The sequence below is a fragment of the Parasteatoda tepidariorum genome, chromosome 3 (assembly GCF_982258835.1).
Source record: "Parasteatoda tepidariorum strain Cologne lab strain chromosome 3, Ptep-v5.0, whole genome shotgun sequence".
In the NCBI taxonomy this organism is placed as follows: domain Eukaryota; kingdom Metazoa; phylum Arthropoda; class Arachnida; order Araneae; family Theridiidae; genus Parasteatoda; species Parasteatoda tepidariorum.
Window position 1 is genome coordinate 35531473 of NC_141757.1, and position 26021 is coordinate 35557493.

General features: G+C 31.1%; 1 protein-coding gene across 1 annotated transcript in view; it reads right to left on the minus strand.

Annotated features, from left to right (window-relative positions):
- LOC107457342 (sodium/potassium-transporting ATPase subunit alpha) overlaps positions 1-26021 on the minus strand; it is a 103663-nt gene that overhangs the window by 72506 nt on the left and 5136 nt on the right. The window lies entirely within an intron of this gene.

The following is a 26021-nucleotide window of genomic DNA, read 5'->3' on the forward strand; positions in this document are numbered from 1 at the left end:
TTGCTTAACTGTTGAAAGTAATTTTAAACAAACTTTTTGTGTCTTTAACTGTTCGCTAAATGGCGTTGAAAAAAGTAGATATTTTTAAAAGTTTTGAATCAATACAGAATAATTAATTTTGTGAGATTTTAAAAGATGTGAGCATGTTTATACACCTTATAGATATTTATACATAGTTATAAAAAATTCTTTTTTGCGTAAACCTCAACACACTTGAGACCCCTTATTTTATTTTATAACCGTCTTTGAACAACTGACCCAATTTTGAGTTTACGACTACTAATGTTCAACTCGGTATCCTTGTAATTTTGAACCCATATCCAGAAGACATTTGAACTCCTGGATCAAGTGTAGGGAGAAATTAGCCTTCGTGGAGAACTTTTTGATGGACTTAATCCGCATTTGTGTTACATAGAGAGGAAAACCACGACATCATCCCTCGGTTAGCCTGACGGCAAGGGGACTCTAACCTATGATCCGTCTACATCTGAGGGCATTTTACGTTAGCCTTGGTATGGAGAGAGCCGGGTGGGGAATTCATATCAACCAATTGGAAGGCGAATGCTCTCTCTTCTGAGACCCCTGTAGAATTATTTGGCGTTATTTCACCATTTCTTTCAACGACTATTTTCCTTTCAAATACATGAACATCTTCAAACTTATCTTCTTTTAAACATTGCCACTTTGCACGATATTGGTGTTCTTCGGCACTTGACTCAAACGCTTCTTTAATGTAATCTCGTAATAATCTTTAATTTCACTTTCTGACATTCCGTCAATCACTTCTAATATTTCCTATGGTATAAATCTCATAATTCAAAAAATCCAATCGCTATTTTAAAATCTCAATTTTTTTTTTTTTTGTTTGCAGTTCAAAATATCTCAGATATGGCCTGATGTTCTTGAAATCAGGATTAAAACTTGGGGTTAAAAGTAACAATTTTAGCTCTAGATCATCTATCGGCTACTTTCTATATCTGGGATCAAATAATTAAGAACTTTTTAAAGTTGCACTTGCAGTCTGAAACACTTCTTTGTGATTTTTCATTTCCACTTCTGCATTTCTATTTCTTTCTTCCTTTTTTTTCCAGGTTTCCTTTTTCTTTTTGTCGTTACGTTCCTTCATTTCTCTCAACTTCGTTTCTAGTGTTTAGAATAACTTGAAACCTTCTTATCACAGATATTCCATTTGTCCCATAAATTTGGCATCCTACAATTTCCCCTTTGACAATGCATCAAATACCTTTAAATTTCACTTATTCTCCAATATCATTAAACCACTTAGTTTCCTTTCATAGAAACCTTCATTATGGCATTCTATAATTGGTTTTACTGTATTAGTTAATTCACAAAATTTTGCAAATAGGCTGATGCCATCATACTAAATTTTATCTTCATCTTTTAGCTGACGTCAAATTAAAATTACCATTATCTTTTCTTCCTTAATACTTGCTTGTTTTTCATCTGATCACTGTTGTGATCCTATTCTTTTTATTTATATCTTAATTACCGATTGATTTCTAGTGTAGTTCATAGCACTTATTTCTAATCTAGTGCACTTTATCCCTAACATTATTTCGCCTTAATACTATTACGCTTTTTTTTCATTTCTCAAATAATACATCAATTTCATTTATAAATAAGTATCAAATTTCAAATTACAATGCTAAAAATATTTCAGAAAATTAATTATGCAATAATTAAAACTGCATATGATCTGCACTGATTCTGCTACAGTTTTTTTTTCGGTACTTTCTTACTCTCTCTTCGTTCTTCCATCATGAAAAAAAAAATCCATTACTCCTTTTCATTTAGTGATATCTCATTGCAAAAAATCATGCACCTTCGATAACATCTCAAAAAAAATAGAGATAACCCCCAAGGGGGGCACATATTGTGAAAATATTAGCAATAAAGGAATTTTTATTTTGTTATTGAAACAAATAAATTACATTTTTATTTATGATTCGGACATGCATGAAATTTCATCACCCCCTGGTAACATTTTTCCCGTGATTATCACACATAGCTCGAAATTCAACCCATTCTTCAACTGCATACTTTAATATTTTTGTCGTAGGATTTGCCTATTATTTTTTACAGGAATATGTTAAGTACCACTTAACACGCGAACTGTTACTCCGCATAAATATTTTTGATCCAATAAATCATTTTCTGACCAATAAGTCATTTTTAATAAAAATGACTTTTTGATAAATAAAAAAAAAAGTCATTTTTTTTAAATAAAATCGAAATAATGCATTCAAAAATTTTATTTAAATTTTGATTTTTTAAAAATTTTTTTTAAAAAAATCACATTAAAATCAGTTTTTACCCTTCTGAGGAATTTGTATTTTTTTCTCTTAAAGTGACGGTGGTCACGTGTATCCCTTATGACGTTCATTATCAGTGACATTAATGAATGATCATTTCTTTCTTACAACTATTTGTAAAAACAATTAATAAATGAATGACGCCCTGTATCAAAGGTCAAAATTTGCCATATTTGGATGCATTTTCTTCGCACGTGTCAGTTGTAAAAGAATGACGACATCGTATGCCCACAAATTTATTTATGCTTTTTTTTTTTAATAGGAAATACGAATTAGTTCACAGGACGCTCTAAAAGTGATGTTTTTTTCGTTTGAGAAAGGTCACAAGGCCAAGGCCTCGAAATGTTGCGTCTTCGCCATGACGATGGCCGAGAGAAACAAGACGGTATAAATGGAGAGATTTCTCCCCTATCAAGAAGTTATGTAACGAAAATAGTGAAGAGTTAAAAATCATTATTATTGCAATATATTTTATGTAATAATATATATTGTAAGAATGATTTTTATGCAATACATTTTATATAATATAAGATCAATTAGTAACTGCATTTTTTGTAGACGTTGTTAGAATAGGAACTAAAAGAACGTTTTTCTTTCTCGCGTGTCATTAAAGAAATAGTTGAATTTGCCGCCATTTATTGTCCAATCAAATGTGTGTCTTAAAAGCCTAAAATATTATCAAATAAATTTTTAATAATTCTGATATGTCGTTTGTCGACTGTGTTTAGAATGTTTCTTAGAAAAGCTTTTTTTTTTTTGTGAAAATTCTACATAAAAAAATTATGTACAAATAACGAGGATGAAGCACTCTATGAGATTAGAAAATAATTGCGCCTAAGCATTATTTTTTAATTGCAACAGAAATTTCTGATTAAAAAATTTAGTTCATATAAAACTAAAGATAAGCTATCCTCAGTGATAACGACATGGCAGGTCCTAAGGAAATTTTCATGGTTTGCTACTGCATTATGAACCGAATGAAGCTAAGCTAAGCACAGATGGCGCTAGGGATTAAAACTCATACTTCAGGGTTACTACTTCCGATTGATTTTTACGCATAAGCTTAAAAAAGCGCAACATACAATATTATTATTCTCATACTATTTACAACATAATGCATCCTTTACATTTAAATTTCCACAAAACAAATAACAATTGAATTCGGAAGATTCCACAAGCATGCTAAGATGCTATTCAAAAAATAACCAATGGCGATATTTTACAGTAATATATCCAAGTAAGGGATAACTCTCAAAACTGATCGTTAAGACACGGTTCCCAGCAGATCACCGAAGTCAAGCATCACTGACTGCTGTCAATGTGCGGCTGGGTGACCACTTGGATCAGTCTGCGTATGAACCGAGGGTGTGCGGTATCGGTCCTCGCTAAACTGTTCTATCGCAAAGTGCTCGACTTTGCATGCAGGTCGTCGGACTACCGAAGCGGGGATGCCACCCCCTCTGCAGAGGATCAAAATTGTGATGGCATGACTTCGGATCATCCTCAGGGATGTTTCCCAGACCGTCGTCAGTAGCCCATTGTGCAGCTCTAGTGCGACGTAAATGAACTACAAAAACTGCACTAAAAACTTGTCATACCTTACACTTTATTTGTGTTCTGATATTAATTTTCTTAAATTTGCTTTAGGCTCATGACCTGTTAGAATTGTGGAACATTTCGCGTAAATTTAAACACAAATCACAATAATAAAACTTCCTAGAATACCAAGCCTGTTCACACATTGCCTCGAAAGCTTAACATAAGCGGAGGGATACACCGGAAGTTTTCTAAATTTCTTCCGGTTTTAGGAAGCTTGTTTTTGTTTACATTCAGCCAACCATCCATAAGGGAGAAATTCTGCTTATTTTCCTGAATGTTGTCACCGAAGACGAGTGGTTCTTCTTATTTGTCCTTACAATTGGATTCAAAATGGCCTAAAAATTTTTTTTTAACGTAATTGAAGCATTTTCTGGGGTTATGTTAACCTTTTACGTATGAAACTTTTTCTTTGCTACTATAATAAATACCATTCCCTCAAAAATTAATTTTTGGACTTTTCTGTTTATAAGAAAGGGAGGGGAAAAAATGAGATGAAGGATGACAAGTAAACAGTGGAAAGACGGTTAGTTAACTTTCATAAAACACTATAAATCATTTTTAAAAAAAATAATGGAAAAATAAATGCAATCTCTCTGCTGAAGGCAGGCACTTTCTGAGTAAGTTACCTGAATTCTGAAAAGAACAATGGGAAATATTGTATGAGGGGAAGGGGACTAAAATCAATAACTGTGAACACGCATTTGGGTAACGGCAAATATGTTTAAGGCAATTACATATAAGGCCCGGTGGCTTACAACCGGAACAAGTTTAAAAAATGGCGACGAACGTTTCATGAAGTTGTTGGAAATTATAAAGGTTTCATTCTCACTTGTTAATTTTTGGAATTTCTCACCTTTGCGTTTAATTTACGAGATAGTTTGATAAATAGGTAAAAAATCGTTTGGTTTCTTTAATCTTGTTTGAATTTTTATCCGGTTGTGTCTTTCTCTCTGGCTTAAAATACCTATACATAAATAACCTTGAAAGTTGACAACAGAAATTAATAGCTTTGTTTGAATGTAGGTATTTTTTTGGAACAAACTTAATTGGGTATAATATGAAAAAAACACAACTACTTCGATTTAGTAGGAACAACATATGACGCAATGCTAAACGAATGGAATTTAGTTGTTGTTTATTTAGTTATTGTTATTAGTAGTTGTTGTTATTTGTTTTAGTTGTTGTTGTTTATTTAGTTGTATTTAGTTTCAATAACTTTTCTTTATAATGCAATAAAATCTGGCGAGCAGCTATTTAAACGATCGAACACTTCGTTTGTTTATTTGTGGCTTGAAGTTAGGCTCGCAGAAAATGCCGTTCATGGGTTAAATTTAGTAGGAACAACACAACCTGTGACGTAGGCTATATTATTTCTTCTTCTGTAATTAAAGAGACGTAGAAATTCTGTAATTAAAAGAGATGCAATAGAACGATGCCTGTTGAGTGAATGCAACACGTGTGACCTACAAATAAGTGTTCGAGAACAAAAAAAAAAAAAAAGTAAAGAGAGGGTGTTGATTTCAGAGGCGATAAATGTGATGTAGTATCGACCTTAATTCGATTAGATTGGGGAACACTTATCCATTCTCACTCGTTAATATCCAGATAACAGATAGATGACCATCTCACCAACAAATTAAATAGAGATGTTTGTATTCCTTTTAATCTCTAAACTATGAGATGGTGTGGTAAGATAATGTGTGCCGTTTTCTTTACCGATGTTGCAATTTTCTGCTTCTTCCGTTTCTTTTTTATTTATTTATTTATTTTGAATCATATTTAAAACCTGTTATAGATAGCTTCAACATTGAATTTATTTCAGATTGAGTTTCAGTTGTAGCGACTCATCATCGAGGAGCCAATAAAATGATCAGATTGAAGCTACAAATAATCATATCGTCCACTACTATTGATTTTTGTTATTCATCAACCCTTTAAAGTACATCAAATTTCAACTTTATAGTTGCCTTTCAGTGTTTACATACAAATTTGACACATGAAAGTGTTTTTACATGCAAATTTGACACGTGAAAGTGTTTTTACATACAAATTTGACACGTGAAAGTGTTTTTACATACAAATTTGACACGAGAAAGTGTTTTAACATAAAAAATTGACACGAGAAATGTTTTTACATACAAATTTGATACGAGAAAGTGTTTTTGCATACAAATTTGACACGTGAAAGTGTTTTTACATACAAATTTGACACGTGAAAGTGTTCTTACATACAAATTTGACACGAGAACGTATTTTTACATAAAAATTTGGCGTTTGATAATTCTTAAAACTAATGATCAAATTTTAAAAAAAAAATTTTTATTCCATCACACTTTTTTGCACCTTTTTTAATTTCGAGTTTCTAAGCCTTACAGCTTTTCCGCAGCAAAGGAAAATGCCACATTAAGTTCAACACCCAAAACAGCAACGGCGCTTTTGATATTTTAATATAGAGATAAACATAATGACTGAAAAAAGTCTTTCTGTAAATTTGAAGTTTTGAATCCAGGGAAAAGATAAGAAATTCCCCAACTTGCCTAAAAATTGTATTGTTTCTTTCGTTATAATTTTTGAATTGATGAAACCCATCAACAAATGATAGATAAAAACGCATTTATTTATTTATTTAGATGCCTACAGCAATCCACTATACAGACCATGAATTTTTCAAAATGGCGGACTAAATTGGAAATCTTAAAATGTTTTTTTTTTTTTTTAATGACTTGAAGTTGGTTTTTGTAACTATTGCAATATCAACGAAATAAAAAATTATCAAACTTATCGGTTTAGTAAAGTTGTGCCAATATAATCAAACATTCATTCAATAAAAGGAATGAATTTAAACCAACTCACTACATGGAATTCAAATTTTTGTAAAAACGTTTAGATCAGGGTTGGAGAAACTACGGCCCGCGGGCCAACTGTGGCCCGCTGGAAGGTTTTATCCGGCCCGCGGATGGAATTTTAACTTGCTGATCTGTGGCGAATATAAACAATATACATCCATTTTCTTGTCTACATTGTTTAAAGTTATTTTTCTTTCTTTTTTAACTAAGTACTGCGAACCTTTTAACTTTCTCTATTTTTGTTTTACAAACATATGGCTAGCGCAGGATGGCAAACATATGATGGAAGCTAGCACAGACAGCTTCAATTGGTAAAATGAGCAGAAGTTCTTTATAGAATAGCCGTAGATTGGTGCCATCTGAAGCAATTGTTTCTAAATATGCCAAAAATTGAGTTTTACAAATCATTACCAAAAGCTAGTTTCTCAAATGTTTCATGCCTAGAAAACCTGGGCTATGTTTGCTTCCTTTTATTTATGTGTGAACAAGTGTTTTCATCTACGAACCTGAGAAAAAATCATTTCAGAAGTAGAATAACAGGCAAACATTTACCCTTGTTCCTTAAAATAAGTACATCTCACTTGGAACCTTAATATGAGGAACTTTTAAAAATGAAATCGCAATTTCATTCATCTCATTAAATATTTACATTGAAAATTGCATATAGTATTTTTTTTATTTTAGATGTTTTTATTTAGCCCACCAAAATTTTTTTTCTTCGATTTTTGGCCCTCGACCAGAAAAGTTTGCCCATCCCTGGTTTAGATAAATATTATTTTCAGTCAAATTTATAAAATTTAAAGAATTCCAAGAAGTGTAATTAAATTCTATGCAACATTACTGAATTAAAATAAAATATTTAATACGATTTTATTCATGAAAATGCTTGAGTTGCTCTGTTTAGTATAACTGTTGCCTTGCCTGAGCTCCTGGCAACAACAAATCAAATCGGTTAACTTCAGTGTAAGCACTTTGATAACAAACAACATGTAAACCATCTATCCCCTAAAAATTTTGCAAAAAAAAAAAAAAAAAAAAGGCAACAAGCGTAGGTTCTAAAATAACCTTTAATTGATAGTCTTCTCTTATGGATGGTTCTAAAAAGCCTCATAATCCCCTCCACCCCACCCAAAAAAAACTATTTTGCCATTAATAATTCTTTGAAATTCTGTTGATAATGTAAGTCAGACTCGGAAATAGTCAAATATTTTCTTTTTCAATTGCGATTTTGAAGCTTTTACATTCAAATATCTTTTTATTTAACTCAAACTTTTATCAGTTGGAAAACCGGTTACTTAACATGACAACGATGAAGGATATAATATTTCAAACTGATATAATCCTTTGCCTCGACAACCGTTTGAAGAATTTCGTTGAAAGTTTTAGTGTTGGTGCTTTATATAATTTTATACATACTTTAATACAATGATGTCTTGAAATTAATTATATTGTTGCGCAAAATTATAAACTCATCAAAACTTTCTTTAATTTTTAATAAATATTTTTATCGATATTTTCTCAAATAGAACCTTCTATTAGAACAGACTAGATCTAGCAATATTTGTATACTTTATGACAAAAATGAGAAAAACGAAAGAAGAAAATAAAAAGTTAAAAATCGATGATCCGAAATCGTTGCAAGTACCTTATACTATTAGATTTACCTGGGTTTAATTTAAAAAATAGTAAAAAAAATATTTATCTTTCACTTAATTCGTGTTACCTCGTTTGTATCGAAACCCAAAGCTATTTTTTCTTTTCTTTTTGTCTTAATATCTTTGGATTTTGACAACGAACATGAAATCTTCAAACATTTTCTTAAGATTAGATTTTATCTCGATAGAGTAAATTCTGTCTAGTGATAGGAATTAACAAATATTAGAAAAGTTTTCTCTAAATACCCTTGACTAAATAAAAAGGTTAATTAATGCTGTTAACCGAAAAAAAAAAACTTTTTTTTTCATTTTGTTTATTTATTTACTTTTATTAATCACTATCTATTTGAAAATAAAAATAAGAGAATTTAATTTGTATTGAACGTTTGTTTGAAAATGACCTTAACGAAAATATACTTTAATGCGTGAAAGATTTTTAGAATTGTTTTAGTTTTGATGCGTGTTAAATTATAATAATCGAAATGACGTTATTGTTTTAACAGGAAATGGATGAGAGTAAACAATTAAAACTTCTTGATCCATCTCTAAAATAATTTTTGTGAATAATTTCGAAATATTTTCTTAGGTTTTTATGAAATAGATTTAGAAAAAAAAGCCATTTTCTGACACAGTGAATAGTCTGATAGTTATTCTCATAAATTAAGAAAATGTGACGTATTAACATTCAATGAAAGTTGTTATTATCGTTTTAATTTAATTTGTTTTAAACAGAAAGATAGTTTGCATAAATAGTGAATATTTCTAGGCTGTAATGAAATCTTTTGGGAAGTGCCCAAATATGGCAATAGAAAATTCTCACCGTTTTCTGCTTTAAATTATGACTTAAGATTTTCTTTAATAATTGCCTTAAGAATGCAACAACAACAAAAAAACCCGTAGTAAGGTTATAATTTGTATTTATTTATTTATTGGACAAGAAGGAAGCGTTAACTATTTAATTACAGGTGTTGCCGTCAAAATACCATTTCGAAGAAGATGCGTGAACGTATTTGAGGTGATGCCAATGTACAATATAAAAAGTTTGTCGAAATCAGACATTTTTGCATTTGAGTATTTTATCTCGTCTTCTGGCGACCGTTTGTTACACGACACGAAATAACGTCATTTTTCACGTTTAATCTGTCCTCTTCTTCCGCATTCTTCCGTTTTCTTTGAATAACGATAGAATTAAATTCTGATCAGCCAACAGTAAAATTCTCCCTTCTCTGATGTTTTGCTTTCAATCCTCTTTACCAGTCAACAGGTTAATGTCAGGAGAAAGACACGAAACATTTTAATGTCTTCTAAGAACAATTGACGTTGAAAATTTTATCTGCATATTTATGATTTTGTTTGTCATTTAAATCCATCTAAAAGCGTTCTTTCGCTGTCATTAATGTTTCGAACACATTTTTCTGCCTCAATTGTAAATTATCAAATACTCCGGCTTGTAATTAGCGAAATCCAAGGTTCGACTATGTCTAAATATGTAGAAGGTGCGGTCATTCATTTACAGAAGGGATAACTCCTGAAAATATTTTGTTAATGACATTTCCTCTATTCGTACTCCTCCTGTTCACACCCAGGTGGCTCTCTATTCCTTCGGTTGTGACTGCTATTACCCTTTTACAACCAAGTTTTTTCCAACCTCTCCAGAACATATTACCTCATATAATATTATCTTCATCCAGTTATGGTTATTAAGAGTGTATGACACCAAGTCCAGTTCGGAGTTTATCAACTTTTACCTACCTTAAAGTGTTCATCTGCCTCAACTTTTAAAGTCTTCTTTTAGAATGCTTTATAGTTCTGACGTTCCTTGGACATCCTTGTTTCTTCAGTAAATTTGTCAGGTTCAGGAACAAGGAGGAAGCCTTGCTTGCTTGCTTTCGTATGCCTATTAAGGCAGAGGGGTGCGATTGTTCTTGTTCTCCAGTGGCGCCATCTATGGCCAAGAATTAGACTTCTGCCACACCCATTACGTCACGCCCGTTTATAGGACGGGCCCATTCATACATCCATTCATCCATCCACAGATCTTAATTTTGACCTGAATCAGAGAACGATTATTCTCCAATTCAGTACCCCCAAAGGTATTGATTTGTTATGGGAGCATAGAGGACTTTGCGATTCGACAGATTTAACGTGCATCAGTCACCTTTTTTACTACACTGGCAGTCTTCGGCCGGCGGGATTCGAACCCACGAACTCTCAGACATTGGCCCAGCGCCCTACCGACCAGGCTATCCGGGCCCCAGGAGAAAGCCTGGAAGAGATATATAATCAACGGATATGATGAATGATTTCTTTTTACCACCTCCTAAGCGGAAATATTTGCTAAAAGAACAAAGTTTAAGGATTTCCAAAACATTAAGAATGTCAGAACAGAATACGAACGTTTTGAAAGATGACTTTAAAAGTTGTTTCTGAAACTTTGGCAGCCGAGTAAAGAAGTGCATTGGTACATCAAGATTACTTCGAAACTTATTAAATTATGTTTGTAATTCACATAATATTTTCATGAATTATTTAAATAAATTCTGGAAATGAATGACCCACCTTGTAAATAAACTGCTGTTTGTAGAAAATGCAACACCATGAAGGAATCATCAGAATCAAATGAAATTCGCAGCAAATGTCAATTATAGGATATTATGCAAATTAATAAAGTTTCAGAGCCATCGCGCGTGCGTGGCGCGCGCAGCGCCCTCTGAATTGATGCTGAAAGCGTATAAATAAAGTGCTGTAGCGGGACGTTGAAAATAGTCTATGATTATTTGTTAGTGGCAAACGTTTAGTGAGACCTGAGTATGCCTCCACGACGGAAGAATAAGAAATTCAAGCAACTTACGGAGTTTGAACGAGGGAGGATAATCGGCCTTCGAGAAGGAGGATTTTCCTATCGCGCAATAGCAGCTCGTATGCAGCGGAACAGTTCCACAGTGATGCGAGTTTGGAAGCAGTGGACCGACGAGCACCGAACAACTCGAAAAACAGGCACTGGACGACAGAAGGTGACGTCAGAGCGCGATGATCGACACCTGCTCCGCATGGCGGTGAATGATCGCACAGCTTCCTCCAGGCAGCTGGCAGCACATTGGTCTACTGCTACAGGTGTACAATTGTCGGCTTCGTCAATTCGTCGTCGTCTGCTGCGCCGTGGATTGCGTGCAAGGGTGCCATTATACAGGATTCCCCTCACGGCGGATCATCGACGGCTGCGTCGGCAGTGGGCTCTTGAGCACAGAGACTGGCGAGCTGATTGGCACCAAGTTGTCTTTTCAGATGAATCACGCTTCAATTTGTGGACCCATGATGGCCGTGTTCGTGTTAGACGTTATGCCGGTCAACGCTGCCTTCCTGAGTGTATTATTGAACGACATAGTGGTCGAACACCCGGAGTTATGGTCTGGGGTGCGATTTCGTATCATGGACGATCCAATTTGATACGAATTGAGGGTAATCTCAATAGCAACAGATACGTCCGTGAAGTGCTACAGCCCGAAGTCGTTCCTTTCCTTCAAGGCATCCCTGGAGCTATCTTTCATCAGGATAATGCACGCCCACATGTTGCGCGGACTGTTAGAGACTTCTGTTCAGCACAACGCATGCAACTTCTTCCTTGGCCTGCTTATTCGCCGGATATGTCGCCTATTGAGCACGTGTGGGATATGGTTGGTCGGCGTCTCACTCGTGATCCGCGTCCTGCAGTTTCCAAAGACGAACTTTGGTTGCGCATACAAGCGATATGGAATTCTCTTCCTCAAGCAGATATTCAACATCTGTTTGACTCCATGCCACGTCGTATAGCAGCACTTATTGCAGCGCGTGGTGGCTGCACCAAATACTGATTTCGGACGCTTAATTTGTTTCTTTTGTTTTGAAAATTTCATCATTTATTTGTATCAGTACAAGTCGTTTCTGCATTAAATTTCATTTGATTCTGATGATTCTTTCATGGTGTTGCATTTTCTACAAACAGCAGTTTATATTTGAGGCACTACGGAAACCTAAATCTACCAAGTTATAAAGTTAATGAATTGCTTAGTAAAAGGCCTATTTTAATGCTTAATTGCTTTTAAATAACTTCACGTTTTTGAGTTCAGATTAATATCAGAGGTGAGTTTGAGGATATTCAGAACGATCCCCGCGGTTTAATAAGAATGTAATGTTGCATTTTTATTTTATTCCCTTTTTAATGCAGTTTTATATGTTTTTCAAAAAGGGTTATACTGATCTTTATTAAATGCTACAATCAATTTCTTGGGAATGAACAGGACAATTTCTAACCTGATCTAGTGTCCTATCGTTCAACGAATTAATTTCTGGCGAATTCACTATCCTTCAATAAGTATTAGAACATCCATTCATATCGTCTGCAAACGTTTTGCCTTGTCTGAACTGAGATTCATGGTCCAAATTCATAGTAAGTTCAATACCAACGTCTAGTGCAAAATTTTAGTTGATAGTAAGGTAGTTTTACTGTTTTATCACATGATATCTCCCTCGTATTTAAGTCAGATGACAATGAGATTAATCCAATGGACCGACCTTCCCAGAGTCCAAAATGTGAATCCTTATGGAGAAAATTTTCTAAGGGCTTGAAGGGAGTTGTGCAATAACAACCTTTGAAAATTGGAATTTACCCAAGCCAGGAGGAAGCTATTTTGTGAGAAAAAAAATTACTACGAAGCTGTTTCTAGCAGAGATTAAACCAGCTATTCAATATTTGAATTTTCTTTTTATCATCTGTGTGCTCCAGTGGCACAATTGCTTATTCCACCAGTGGAAAGCTGGGGGTTCGACCCTCGCAACTGATAAAACAGTCAGTGCGTATGCGTAGCAAGGTGCACATTAAAGCTGCCTTGACTGAAAGTCCTGATTCTCGTTTGTGGTACGGAAATTTAGACTGTGGGGTACCAGGGCAAGCCTTGTCCACGCATTTTGATACCGGACCGAACCGGTATCAACATTACATGGAATTTCATGACCGTAGAATGAATAAAAGATCACTGTGTTTCATGAAATGTCGATGCCAAATACTTTGGAACAATTGCTTTTTAACGTAACCGTTGGATCTTATAAAAAGTTCAGCATATGGCATTTGCTTCTTACCAACATGAATAAACTCCATAAAATGAACTTTCCAAAATCTAAAGTGGTGCTACTTTTAAATTTTAAATCACATAATCTTATATATTATAAAGAAAGGTTAATTTTTTTATTTTTTAATTATATTGAATGTAATGCAAAGCACTGAGATCATGTACAGCGAATGGAACAGAAGCAGAGACCATTTAGATGGATTTTTCAAAATAGAACTCGTTTCCCCCTCTCCCCTGTCATCCAATGGCTGCAAAGAACAGTGAGAAAATAACTACTTATTTTTAGGTTTGCTAATCTTTGTGTCTATCTCCGATGAAGAACAACTCAAGAGGAAACACTTGTAGGCATCAATCGATTCGAAATTGAATCACATCACTCATTCTGAAATAACAATGAAATAAAAAAAAGAATGCAAAAAAGAAAGGGTAATTTTTTTTCTTTCATTCTACTTTTGCACATCCCCTCTCCCTTCTTCATTCACGTGGAAATGTTCCTTTTTGAGTAAAAACTGCGGAAAAAAGAATTTTTTAAACAAAAAATTTTTTAACTAAAATACTGCTTTTTTTTCATAAAAAATTGCGTCGTTAGGAAAACTTTTATGAAGTATGCAGGTGGTGGACAAAATAATGGAAACACTTCGATACTAATAAATATTTCTCCAAAAATACTTAACGAATTATTTTATAACTTCAGAAATTTTTAAGGTTTGAGGAACAGCCAATAAATTACAAACGGAAAATAATGTTTCTGAACACCCTATGCCAAAAAATAAGTATCGATAGATTCGTAACTTATGACAGTTATTTTAGTTTTTATATGCAATAATTACACAAAACTTCATAAACCTAGCCTATTTATTTGCGATCGCAACGCTTGAATGCTCCCTCTGGCGGAGAGTATATTTTCAGGCTTTTATTTATTAAGTTTTCATTTAGTTTCATCAGAATCATTGGCACAGTAGGAAGCTATTTTTTAGCAGCAAATACGAAGCAAAATTTCTTTAAGGAAAAAGAAGAAGAACGTGAAAAAACGACCCAGAACATTGGTATATCTTTCTGAAACAGAACGTGCCCAACATTTGACGAAAAATTTGTCATTAATTTTTACCTTTCTGTTATCAACAAACTTGCAACTGATAACTTCCGATTTCTTGATCGCATACTGTTACAGATGTGTGTATTACAGTAAAATACATTTTTTTCTTCTTCAATTCATTGCGAATTAAAGTGAAGTCAACATTGCTTACTTCATTCCAATAAATAAATGCGATTTCAGAACGTACAGAACTGTAACAGTTATGGAATACTCTCCTTCTTTATAGAGTTGTATATATTTCTGTACCTATATAATTCGGAAAACAGCAATGAAAAATCATCCGAATTGCTTGAAATAACATAATTTGTGCTGATTATTATTAAATTTTTATGGTTTTCTCGGTAGGCATTTTTTAATTTTGAATAATAATTGTTAATATAATAGAATTGAATAATTTTGAATGAATAATTTCAACTAGAATTCAGCTATGTTAAGTTTCATATTGAAATTCATATCGAGATCTTACAATTATAAAATTTTGTTATGTGGTATGCCATTTAAAAGTAATGAAGGGATAATCTATGTACAAATTATTTGAAAATGAAATTTTCAAATGAAGAACATTTCATTTGCAGTTCTCTGAATTTATAAAGCAAGTACAACTGTTATGATATTTATAATATAAAAAAAATTTCTGATTTTTTTCTGCTAATTTGAAGATAATTCTCAACAGAATGGTTTTTTACGTCTGATTAAGAACTTCACGATTTAAAAAAAAAAAAAAAAAAAAAAAAAAAAAAAAAAAAAAAAAAACTTAACTTTTTTTTTATAGCAATATGTGGAATTTTTAGAATGTTTTCTTTTTTTTTCTCCTTATCGTAAGCATTCTTTATTTTATGTTTTTTAGTTTATCATTTTTTGATAAAAAAAATTTTCAAAAATTATAGCAGTTTCATTATAGTTTAATTTATTAAAAATTTTCATTTATGATAAATTATAGTTTAATTGTATTGAATATTTTTAAAGTTATTTAAGTAAAAGACAAAAAATTTGTTTTTTATGAAAATGTTCATATCTCCATAAACATTTAAGCTAGACTTATGAAATCTTGTTTAATTAATGCATATATTAACCAAAATAACTGTCCCAAGTTACAAAACTGTTGCTACATTTTTTTTGGAATATTGTGTTCAAAAACATTATTTTCCGTTTGTAATTTATTGTTGATCCCTCAAACCTCTAGAATCTTAAAACTCTATTGATATGTATGAAAAATCGCTTGAGCTAAACAATTCTGAAGTTATAAAATAATTAGTTAAGCATTTCTGGAGAAATAGGAAAAAATTTACTAGCATAGAAGTGTTGCAATTATTTTGTCCACTGTATACCTAAAGAAATAATCCAGTTCTTTGCAACGGCTTTTTGCAAATCTCCAAGAAATCTCCGATTGCAAATGGAAATGTCTTATGTATTTTCTTATCTCACTGTTAATTTTAAGTCTACGTTGTAAAAATACAGAAAGAGGAACTAGAATCTCTGTAAAATTGCGAAAGTTCTCCCATATAACCGAGCTTTCCGTTAACAAGAGATACGAAAAATGGTTGTTTTTCCATGTGCAGATCTCTTAATAGACTTTCTTTCAGATACTTCATTGTATGGTTGTTTAAATAATCACCCATTCGGTGTGGTTGGTTGAGTCTCAGTCCACCTCAGTTTGTCCGGGTTCGATTCTTCGTGCTTAACGCTAGTTGTCTGATTGATTTCTATAACCCGGAGTGTAATTAAAAGAAGTTTTCGATACTTTTATTACCGCAGTAAAATGACTGAGGCTCTTGAGAATATTTTTCTATATTTCAATAGAAACTCATGAGACTTATATATAATATATATATATATATATATATATATATATATATATATATATATATATATATATATATATATATATATATATATATATATATATATATATATATATATATATATATATATATATATATATATATACATATATATATATATATATACGCATACTAGAAAAATCAAAGCAGGCATAGGCCGGTGAAAAGCACATCACTCTTTATTTAATCATATTGGTGAAGCAAGAGAACATAAAATCAGACAAAATCTAGACACATGCTGATGAAGATCACTTTGATGATGAAGTCGCATGCAGAAGGGGAAACATTATTTCCTATAATTTGTTCAAAAACGAGGTCTTGTGATTTCTCAAGTTCTCACGTTGGTTAAAGGAAAAAATTAAAATGCTAATTCCAGCATTCTTTAATCTAAATGCGGGACTGCGAGGTCGGATGTGAATACTAATTATGCGGACGATTTTCATTTTGAATAATGAATTAAGAATTAAGAAAGATAATTTTAGACAAAAAAAAACATTAAAAGATTTGTTAAACCATTTTATGTTTCCTCCCTCATTACCCAAAATATGCGCTACCATCTACGAATTGCAAAAAATTTCTTACAATATTTTACCCATACGAGAAGCACAAATACATAAAGAGCCCAAACATTTGTAATATTAATATATAAGCAATATATTTGTATAATAAACATCACCCAATCGGACCAGATCGGACTTCCCAGAAAAGGGTACAATATGCTCATCTGTAATCATGTGATGGATGTCATGTGATTGGCATTATTTTTTAAAGATAAGCTAAATTTAACAGCAATGAAATACCATGAAAGCATTAAATTTAATATAAAATATGCAATAAACGTAAAATAAATTTTAAATAATTCTATTTATATTATCAAACCATATTAGCATTTAAATTAATACATTTTCTTATTGCCCATGAGATAATTTTTGTTTGTCATGTGGGTTTTACCTTCTCAATTTTGAAGCATGATGAACTATTATTGTATTTTATTTATTATGAATATCCATTTTTAATTTTTATTTTGCAAATAGCATCAGAAATTTTTTCAAGAATCGCACATGGATCACTAAGGGTAGGTGTAGGTTTTCTAGGTATTTAAAATCTTCATACAAAACTGTATCGGAAAATTCGATATGTGTGAATCTAGCATCATAATAAATTTTATTTATTTCATGATGTTGTTTTGTTCTTTGAACGGCAATTTTTCTAGCTTCTTCCATTGGTGGATAACTTTCTTCTGACAAACTGTCTGATAAATGGGCGGAACATTAAATAAGCATGGGGAAAGTTAGTTACTGAGTGTGGAATCAAATTATATTCTTCAGTTACTACTTTTAACAACTTACGTCAAGGAATTTTTTAAGAATTTTACATTTTAAAAGCATTACAATAGTTTCTCCATTCAACTTTTTATTAGTTTCCAACCAATAGGCGGTATTTAATAATTGTTTTGTTTTACAATTTTTTAGACAATTTTCAAAATGAGATGAAGTAAATGTTGCATTTCGATCACTCAATTCTTCAGTTTGAATTCGAAGAATTTGGTGCAAACAGTTATAAGTTTCAGTTGTTATTGATTTCGTTGCTAAGGACCATATTTATCAAGTGTGATGGACAATTATTGAAGTCATTTTTTAGTCGAATTATAATAATTAAAGCCACCTATACTATCTATTGTAATCATTCCAAAAGCATCTGATTGAGTAATTTAATATAGTTTTCTAAAGTCTATACATAATCTTCTTTTTTCATTTCCATCTTTGTTAAAAGCAAAAGTTACTGGAGCTGAATAAATAGAAGAGCTTTCTTTGATTATATTACGCTTTAACAATTCTTTAATTTGTTTACCGATCTCCTCTCTATGTTTTGGGAAAGTTTTGTGCGCTCTTGAAGAAACTGGTATTGATGTTAATCTTACCCTTTGAGGTTCAATTCAAATTTTTCCCACATCATATTTATCTTTAGCAAAAATATCTGAAAAATATTTTAAAATCTTTTCAAGTTGGGAATTTTTTTTCAATGTCTTGAATCGGAGATATTCTGTCCACCTGACAATGTAGAGTTCCATTTCATAATCAGTTCCAAGAATATTTGCAAATTCAAGACTATTTTTAGTTTTGCTATTTAAATCCTTATTTTAAAGTACATTTTCTATTTAATTTTTTATATTTTCGTTGCTTACATTTTTAACAATTTCATTTATTTATTTATTTTTTGTTTGCTTTAAGTGTCCAAATTTTGATTTTCTTCAACATTTTCATTAACACTAGGGTTATTTAATTTTGATTTAACATTCTTTTTTTTTTACACTCTTTATTTATATTTATAACTTTATTTTCTTTATCGGTACTATTATTGCAATCTTTAACATGGACTTCAAGAGAAATGTGTAAGAACAAGTTGCTTTTAGAATCAGAAAAATTACCAGTTTTTTCCGATTTTGCATTACGACATGTTTGACACAATCAATCCCCAATCAAAATCCAATACAAACTTTTAAAACTAAAATTGTGTAAGATAAATCAGTAATTAAAACATAAAATTTATCTGATTTAGCTATTATTCAAAATTCAGATTTTCAGATTATTCAGATTTAAAGTGCAAGTTTGATAAATTACCTTTTGTTTGTTGTTAGACAATATATATATGTATATATATATATATATATATATATATATATATATATATATATATATATATATATATATATATATATATATATATATATATATATATATATATATATATATATATATATATATATATATATACATATATTACATATATATTGTTTTTGTGACGTTGCTAGATTTGGCCCATTTCAGTTTGGCTCCTCATTTGGCAACATTTTCGAGTTTTTATACAGATTAATGTAATTATTACCTTCCAAGCTTCACATACTTAGACCTAGAGGTTGTGCGATTTTCTTTTTTTTTTGGGTGGGGGGTGGAAAATAAGTGTCATCTGTCTAATAAATGAAATATGTCACCTCCATTGAGGCAGGAATTTTCTAAGAATAAGCAAGTAACTGCTACTGCAACTGTATTTATTTTTCAATAAATCTTCACCTTAGTAAATACAAATCTGAAAATGTTTTAAAATAGGAATTTGTGACTCGCGATTTAAAAGTATCAGAACACCATTTTTTCGAGCTACTTCTAATGCATCGGAATTTTATGTTAGTGTACGCACTTAGATCTGAAAGGAATGATGTGAGATTATTATCTAATTTAGTTTTAATGAATTACATGTTTTTACTAATTCAGATACAATGGCATTATTAGTACAAATTGAGTAATGTAAAGCTGGATAAAGGTAGGTAAACAACCCATTCATAGCAACTGAGGCTGGATTTTTTTAATTAATATAGGCGACTGACAATTGGTATGTAATGCGTTTGTAAATTCAGTTTAAACAAAGTGGACAATTGTTGATAAGAACTGAAGCTTTTTGGACACAATTTTAGATCCTATCAGTAAAAACTAAAACGTTATGAACGTCTCAATTACTATCCATATTTGGTTTACGTTGAAAAATTAAAGAGAAATTTTTTAAAAAAAAGTGATAATTCGTACTTTTTTGTACAGGAAATTCGTTTGAACGTGACTGAACTGATAGTCAAGATGACGATTTTCACATGATTTAAAGTGTACTAAGCAACCAACAAGAAGAAAGCGCCGTCTGTCCATAACTACAAAATAATAGAGTTGAGCTAACGATGAATCCGACCCAAGAGCAGCAATCTATTCCCAATAAAATAACTGAAAAACCTCTAACCACTGTATAACAAAATTTTCTCTACCGCGAATTTTTAACCGTAGTCAACTGAATGCGTGAGACGGAGACTCCACACTTTTTAGAACTACACAGGTCCTAAACTATGACAAGAGTCTATAATCGGTCTAGTCAATAATCGAATTTGGCGTGGAAGCGCTTAGGGATATACCTACCAAATTCGAATTAATAATTTTTGTTTTAATGCATTGAAATCAGACGATTTATTTTTAATGCATTGAAATCAGACGATTTATTTTTTATGCATTGAAATCAGACGATATGAAGGCGGGTAAGGTAAAAGCGTTAAAATCGTCAAGATAGAGGCAGTGAGATGAGGAAGAAGAAGAGTCATTAAGATGAGAGTGATGCTGAGCCGCTTTATGACATCTTCCACATCTCGTAAAGGTCTGCCGGAGTCAGGGTGACCGAGTTGGACGAAGGCCAGGAAGAGCATCTTCCGCTTCACCCTCCAGACGATTCTAAAGATAGGGGGGAAGAGAGACTTTTTAGAGTGACGTCACTCATAAGCGGAAATACTATTCTCCTTTCCGATGAAACAAATGATTATCAATATCGTCCTAAATTAGATGTTTTTCTAGAATGTTTCCATGTATTGATTAAACTTATTTATTCATTTCCGTCATCCAACAGAATGAATCAAAAATATGGAACCTGGAAAAAAATTCTTAATTGAAGGTAAAGAACAATTTAGGGACACGTGAGACAAGGCAGAAAAAAATGTCATGCGCCTTTACATAGGGTCGTTCAAAAGGACAGGGGGTGCGCGGGCCCTACCAATCATATTTGCACGAAAGTTTCCAAGAATCTGTCACAATCCAAAAATAAATAAATAAATAAGAACACTCGTGTCTCCCATCACTTAAAAAAAAATACAAAAAATAAAAAGTTTTTCTTGAGATTACACTTATGAAAAGTTGAAATATGTAAATATATAAGTTTGAGGGCGCATAAAGTACGCATGGGTTCTATTGATTCAAAATGTTAAGTAATGGAATAGTCTTGAAAAAAAATCATTAAAAAAAATAGAGAATTATTTTTAAATTGAAATAAAGAAGTAAATTGCAGTAAAGCTAAAGAAACATGCGTAGGGACTTGTTCCTGTGAATAACTGACAAACAAAACTGTGCCCATTTAAAGGAAAATTAGATAAAATATAAAAGAAATAAATTCTCCTAAAATGCAAGGAAAAAAAATACCAGTTTATAAACCAAAAATGAATAAGATATTCTCACCTATGAAAAACATAGTTTTCCAAAACCTGTTTAAAAATGAAGTAGGTAAAAATAAACCGAAGAGTTAGTTCCAGTTATTTTATTTTTATGCTACATCTTCAAACTGAATTTTTAAACAGATTTTTACTTACAGAGTTCAAGAATTTAAAAAAAAAAATGGGTCTTAATAAGTATATCTTCAAAAATGCTGGTTCTTCTGCGCTCATTCAACACAGTTCGAAAAGTGAACCATTTAAACCATTTCTATGAAAGTGCTTCGTAAATTCCTTTTATTTTTAATGACCTTACTTGTGAAAAGCATATTTGGAAATTCATTTCCTTTGTCAAGATCGCTCCTAGTTCATCCACCATGTTTATGAAACAAACTCGCTTATGACCGAACCTTCAATTTAATACAATAGTTAAACTATAGAGAGATGAGATGTCAACGTTTTAGTGATATGATATTGCAACGACTGGAAGTTCCGAGTACCATTACTAATCCAAAAATTTCCTCTTATAATTTTACTACCCAAGGATGTCTGTAAAAAATAAATCTTAAGCTCATACTAGTTATTTAATAAGCAATAAAAAGATGATTAATATAATTCGTTCATAAAACGTGTTTCTGGAGTAATGCACATGGAAGTTCATAAAAATGGACACATAAAACAGATAGTTTTTGACACGCATTGCAATAATAATTAAATTTAACGTACCGTTACTTAAAGTTTTATGATTCAATTAATAGTTTCATCGAACGCGTTAATGTCAATTTTTTTATGATTGGAATCTCAACAATAATTATTCGAAACAAAGTCAACTCTTGACAGTCACTGATTGTATTCTTTTCGCGGATGGCATTTATATAGATTCATGAAATTTAAAAAAGGCTTTTATTTACTCGAGTAAAAAATACAGAATCAAATATATGTTTTAATGATGTTTCAATGTTTTTAAGTTATAAGTAAAATGTCCAAAAAGGGATGGGACATACTTTGTGGTATGCAGACAAAAGCAAAATACAATGTGAAGAGAGCTTAACTATATAAATATCAGCTAAGTACATTTCTGTACTTTTATTTGTGCATTAATAAGGTTTTTTATCCTTCTTTTTTTCTACTCCGTTTTTGATAAGTTTAGAAATGCCAATTCGGTGCTACCATCCACGTTTATCACTGACATAATGATTAAAAAACAATTAAAGTATTAAAAAACTTCCGTATTTTTTAATAAATAGAGCTAAAAGTTAATATGGATTACTGGTATTATCTTTTAAATATTAAAAAAAAAACATAATCGTCTGCAGTTTAATTAATAGCCATGCTAAATCAATGTGGAAAATTTATTTTTCAAATACCTATCCCGAACCATCTAATTAAAATATTTGGACGATTTTTAAGATCGTTTTCAAAATTTCTCCTTTCCCCCCTACAGTAAAATTTTTAGAAAACTAGCATAAACGGTTTGGGAGAGAACCTTTTACTATTAAAGACATTCACTTTTTACTATTAAAGACATAAGGGTATCTATTTTCTGTTAATCTATACATTTTTAATCATAATTATTTAAGGAATTTTTTAAAATGCATTGTTCTAAAGTCACATAACATAGGGTAGCCATGTATCTTTTTGTAATTATAAAAAATATTATCATTTAATTCATTTCCCTACATTAAATTGTTTTTGAAGTGATTCAATTTCATTTCGTACTCTTTATCGATATTATACACAATTATGACTACAGTCATTTCATGAGGCACAGATGGATAAAATGGGGTACGTGGATAAAACCGGTATCAGGCATTTTTGAAAAAAACTACTGCTGCCATTTATCAAAAATCTCATGAAACTACCGATCCCTCATGAAACTACTGAATCTCATGAAACTACCGAATCATTACTGATATCCCGAGATTTCCCTATGTTGGGTGTTTTCACTGTGTTAAAAACAGAGAATAAATTAAATATACTATAATTACTCATATTTTTGATTACATAATACTATTTTCCTCCATCTGCATATAATTATGTTCTATGAATTGTACAGCTAACATTGCACAAAAGTATTGAATCATTACTGTTATCCGGAGATTTATGGAGATTTCCTTATGTTGGGTATTTTCACTGTGTTAAAAACAGAGAATAAATTAAATATACTATAATTACTCATATTTTTGATTACATAATACTATTTTCCCCCATCTGCATATAATTATGTTCTATGAATTGTACAGCTAACATTGCACAAAAGTATTGAATCATTACTGTTATCCGGAGATTTATGGAGATTTCCTTATGTTGGGTATTTTCACTGTATTAAAAACAGAAAATAAATTAAAAATATTATAATTAATTATATTTTTGATTACCTAATGCTATTTTCGTCCATCTGCATAGGCTTATGTTTCATGAATTGTATATAGCACAAAACTAGTGAATCATTACTAATATCCGGAGATTTACCTATGTTGGGTATTTTCACTGTGTTAAAAGCAGCTAATAAATATACTATAACTACTCATATTTTTGTTTACATAATATTATTTTCCTCCATCTGCATGTAATTATGTTCCATGAATTGTACAGCTTACATTGCACAAAACTATTGTATCATTACTGTTATCCGGAGATTTATGGAGATTTCCTTATGTTAGGTATTTTCACCGTGTTGAAAGCAGAGAATAAATTAAAAATATTATAATTACTTATATTTATGATTACATAATACTATTTTCGTCCATCTGCATATAATTATGTTCCATGAATTGTATATACTAGCACAAAACTATCGAATCATTACTGATATCTGGAGATTTATGCCCCCCATTTCGAGTTTTGAGAGAGTGTTAAATCGAGCGGAGTTCTCTTTATGGCCATCTCCACTTAACGATATATACGCAGCACTTAAAATTTTATGAACCAAAACCACGCTATTCTCTAATTAACGAACGAAAATATCTAAAAACCAACTTAAGAAAACAATCTTTCGCAGGGAGCTTTTCTCTTGTTCTACTGGAACCCTACAGATTTCTGTATATATTTTCATTCAATATATAATTAAAAGATAAATTTTATGGACCAGCTTTGACATTGTTCTTAATAGTTTTTATCATAATAAAAACATGCATTTTATTTATTTATTTCGGAATTAATTTAACTTTCGATATTTTTTTTCTTCCTATTTGAAGTTAAAAGAAATTTTGATTGCAAAAATTATAATGCGAAGCAAACTTTTTAAGGTATCTAATATTATACAAGGTAGCCTTAAGGCACTTGAAATAAGCTTTGTATTGACTAAAGTATTCCTTTAATGTACGCATATGTCGAGTTTATTTTAAACAAGCACAACTGCTTCGAAAATATTATTTTATTTTTACACTAAAACTTTATTATTTCCGAAATTAAAAATAAAACAATGCAACTACTTTTTTATTATTTGTGCTTTTTATTATTAAAATTATTATGTATTAAAAAATATGATATTGATCTTTTGTTCTCATAGAGAATTTAATGATATGATCATGCATGTGTAATGGCTAGCATAAAAAACGAACTTTTATTTTTAAAAAAACGCAACACGATAAGTTTATAAATTAGCTGAATTTTAATGGTGAAACATTACAAATTTTCAGAATAAGATTATTTTTACACATAAAATATCAAGGGTCCTTAAGAGAATAAAAAAAGAGTTACATATATTTTGAGAGGAGCCGTCACAAAATGCTGGTTATTTTAATAATATGTAATCTAGACAGTTATTATTCTGTCTGACTGCTTGTTGATGTTCAATGTATAAATTTTTTAAAATCATTTTACATGTGCCAGAGTAAATGCAAACGAAAAAATATTAATAATAACTATTGATTAATTAAAAATGGTCTGTAAAAATGAAATCCATGTGTAATTGGTCTATAAAGTTCAATTGTTTAATTAGAATGTAATTGCTTGAAAAAAACGCGTTCTATTATTTAATACACTTAAAAAAAATCTAATTTTACTGGATTTTCACTAGCAGTATCAGAACACATTATATGAAATACAATAATAGAATGAAGATATACACAATATATGAGAGTTTTATATCTATATTAATGATTGGATTTTTCATAGGAGCGCTTTTCAGTTACTAGGAATTCTATTCTGAATGCTTATTACATTTAATTATGTTGTGCGTTACTAAGTAATCAATTTACAAACAAAGTACTATGTCCACTTTTGAATATTTATTTAAAGCTCACTTATTGTTGCTAAATTTCACAAAACTGTTATAAAGAAGAAATATAATTGTGTAATTATAAAATTAATTTATTAGTAATAGACTATGTTTTCAATATATAGAAAAATTCTAATAAAACATAATAATTCTATAGATAAACATAGTAATTTCATGAAAAAAATAATTTTTAAAAATTATTTATTTAATAATGGTCGGAAGATTTTTAACTTTTAAGGTACATATTGGATTGTTCAGAAAGTAATTTTGTTGTCTCCTTGCGGAGGACTTAATAATATATTTTCACTGCCAACTCCAC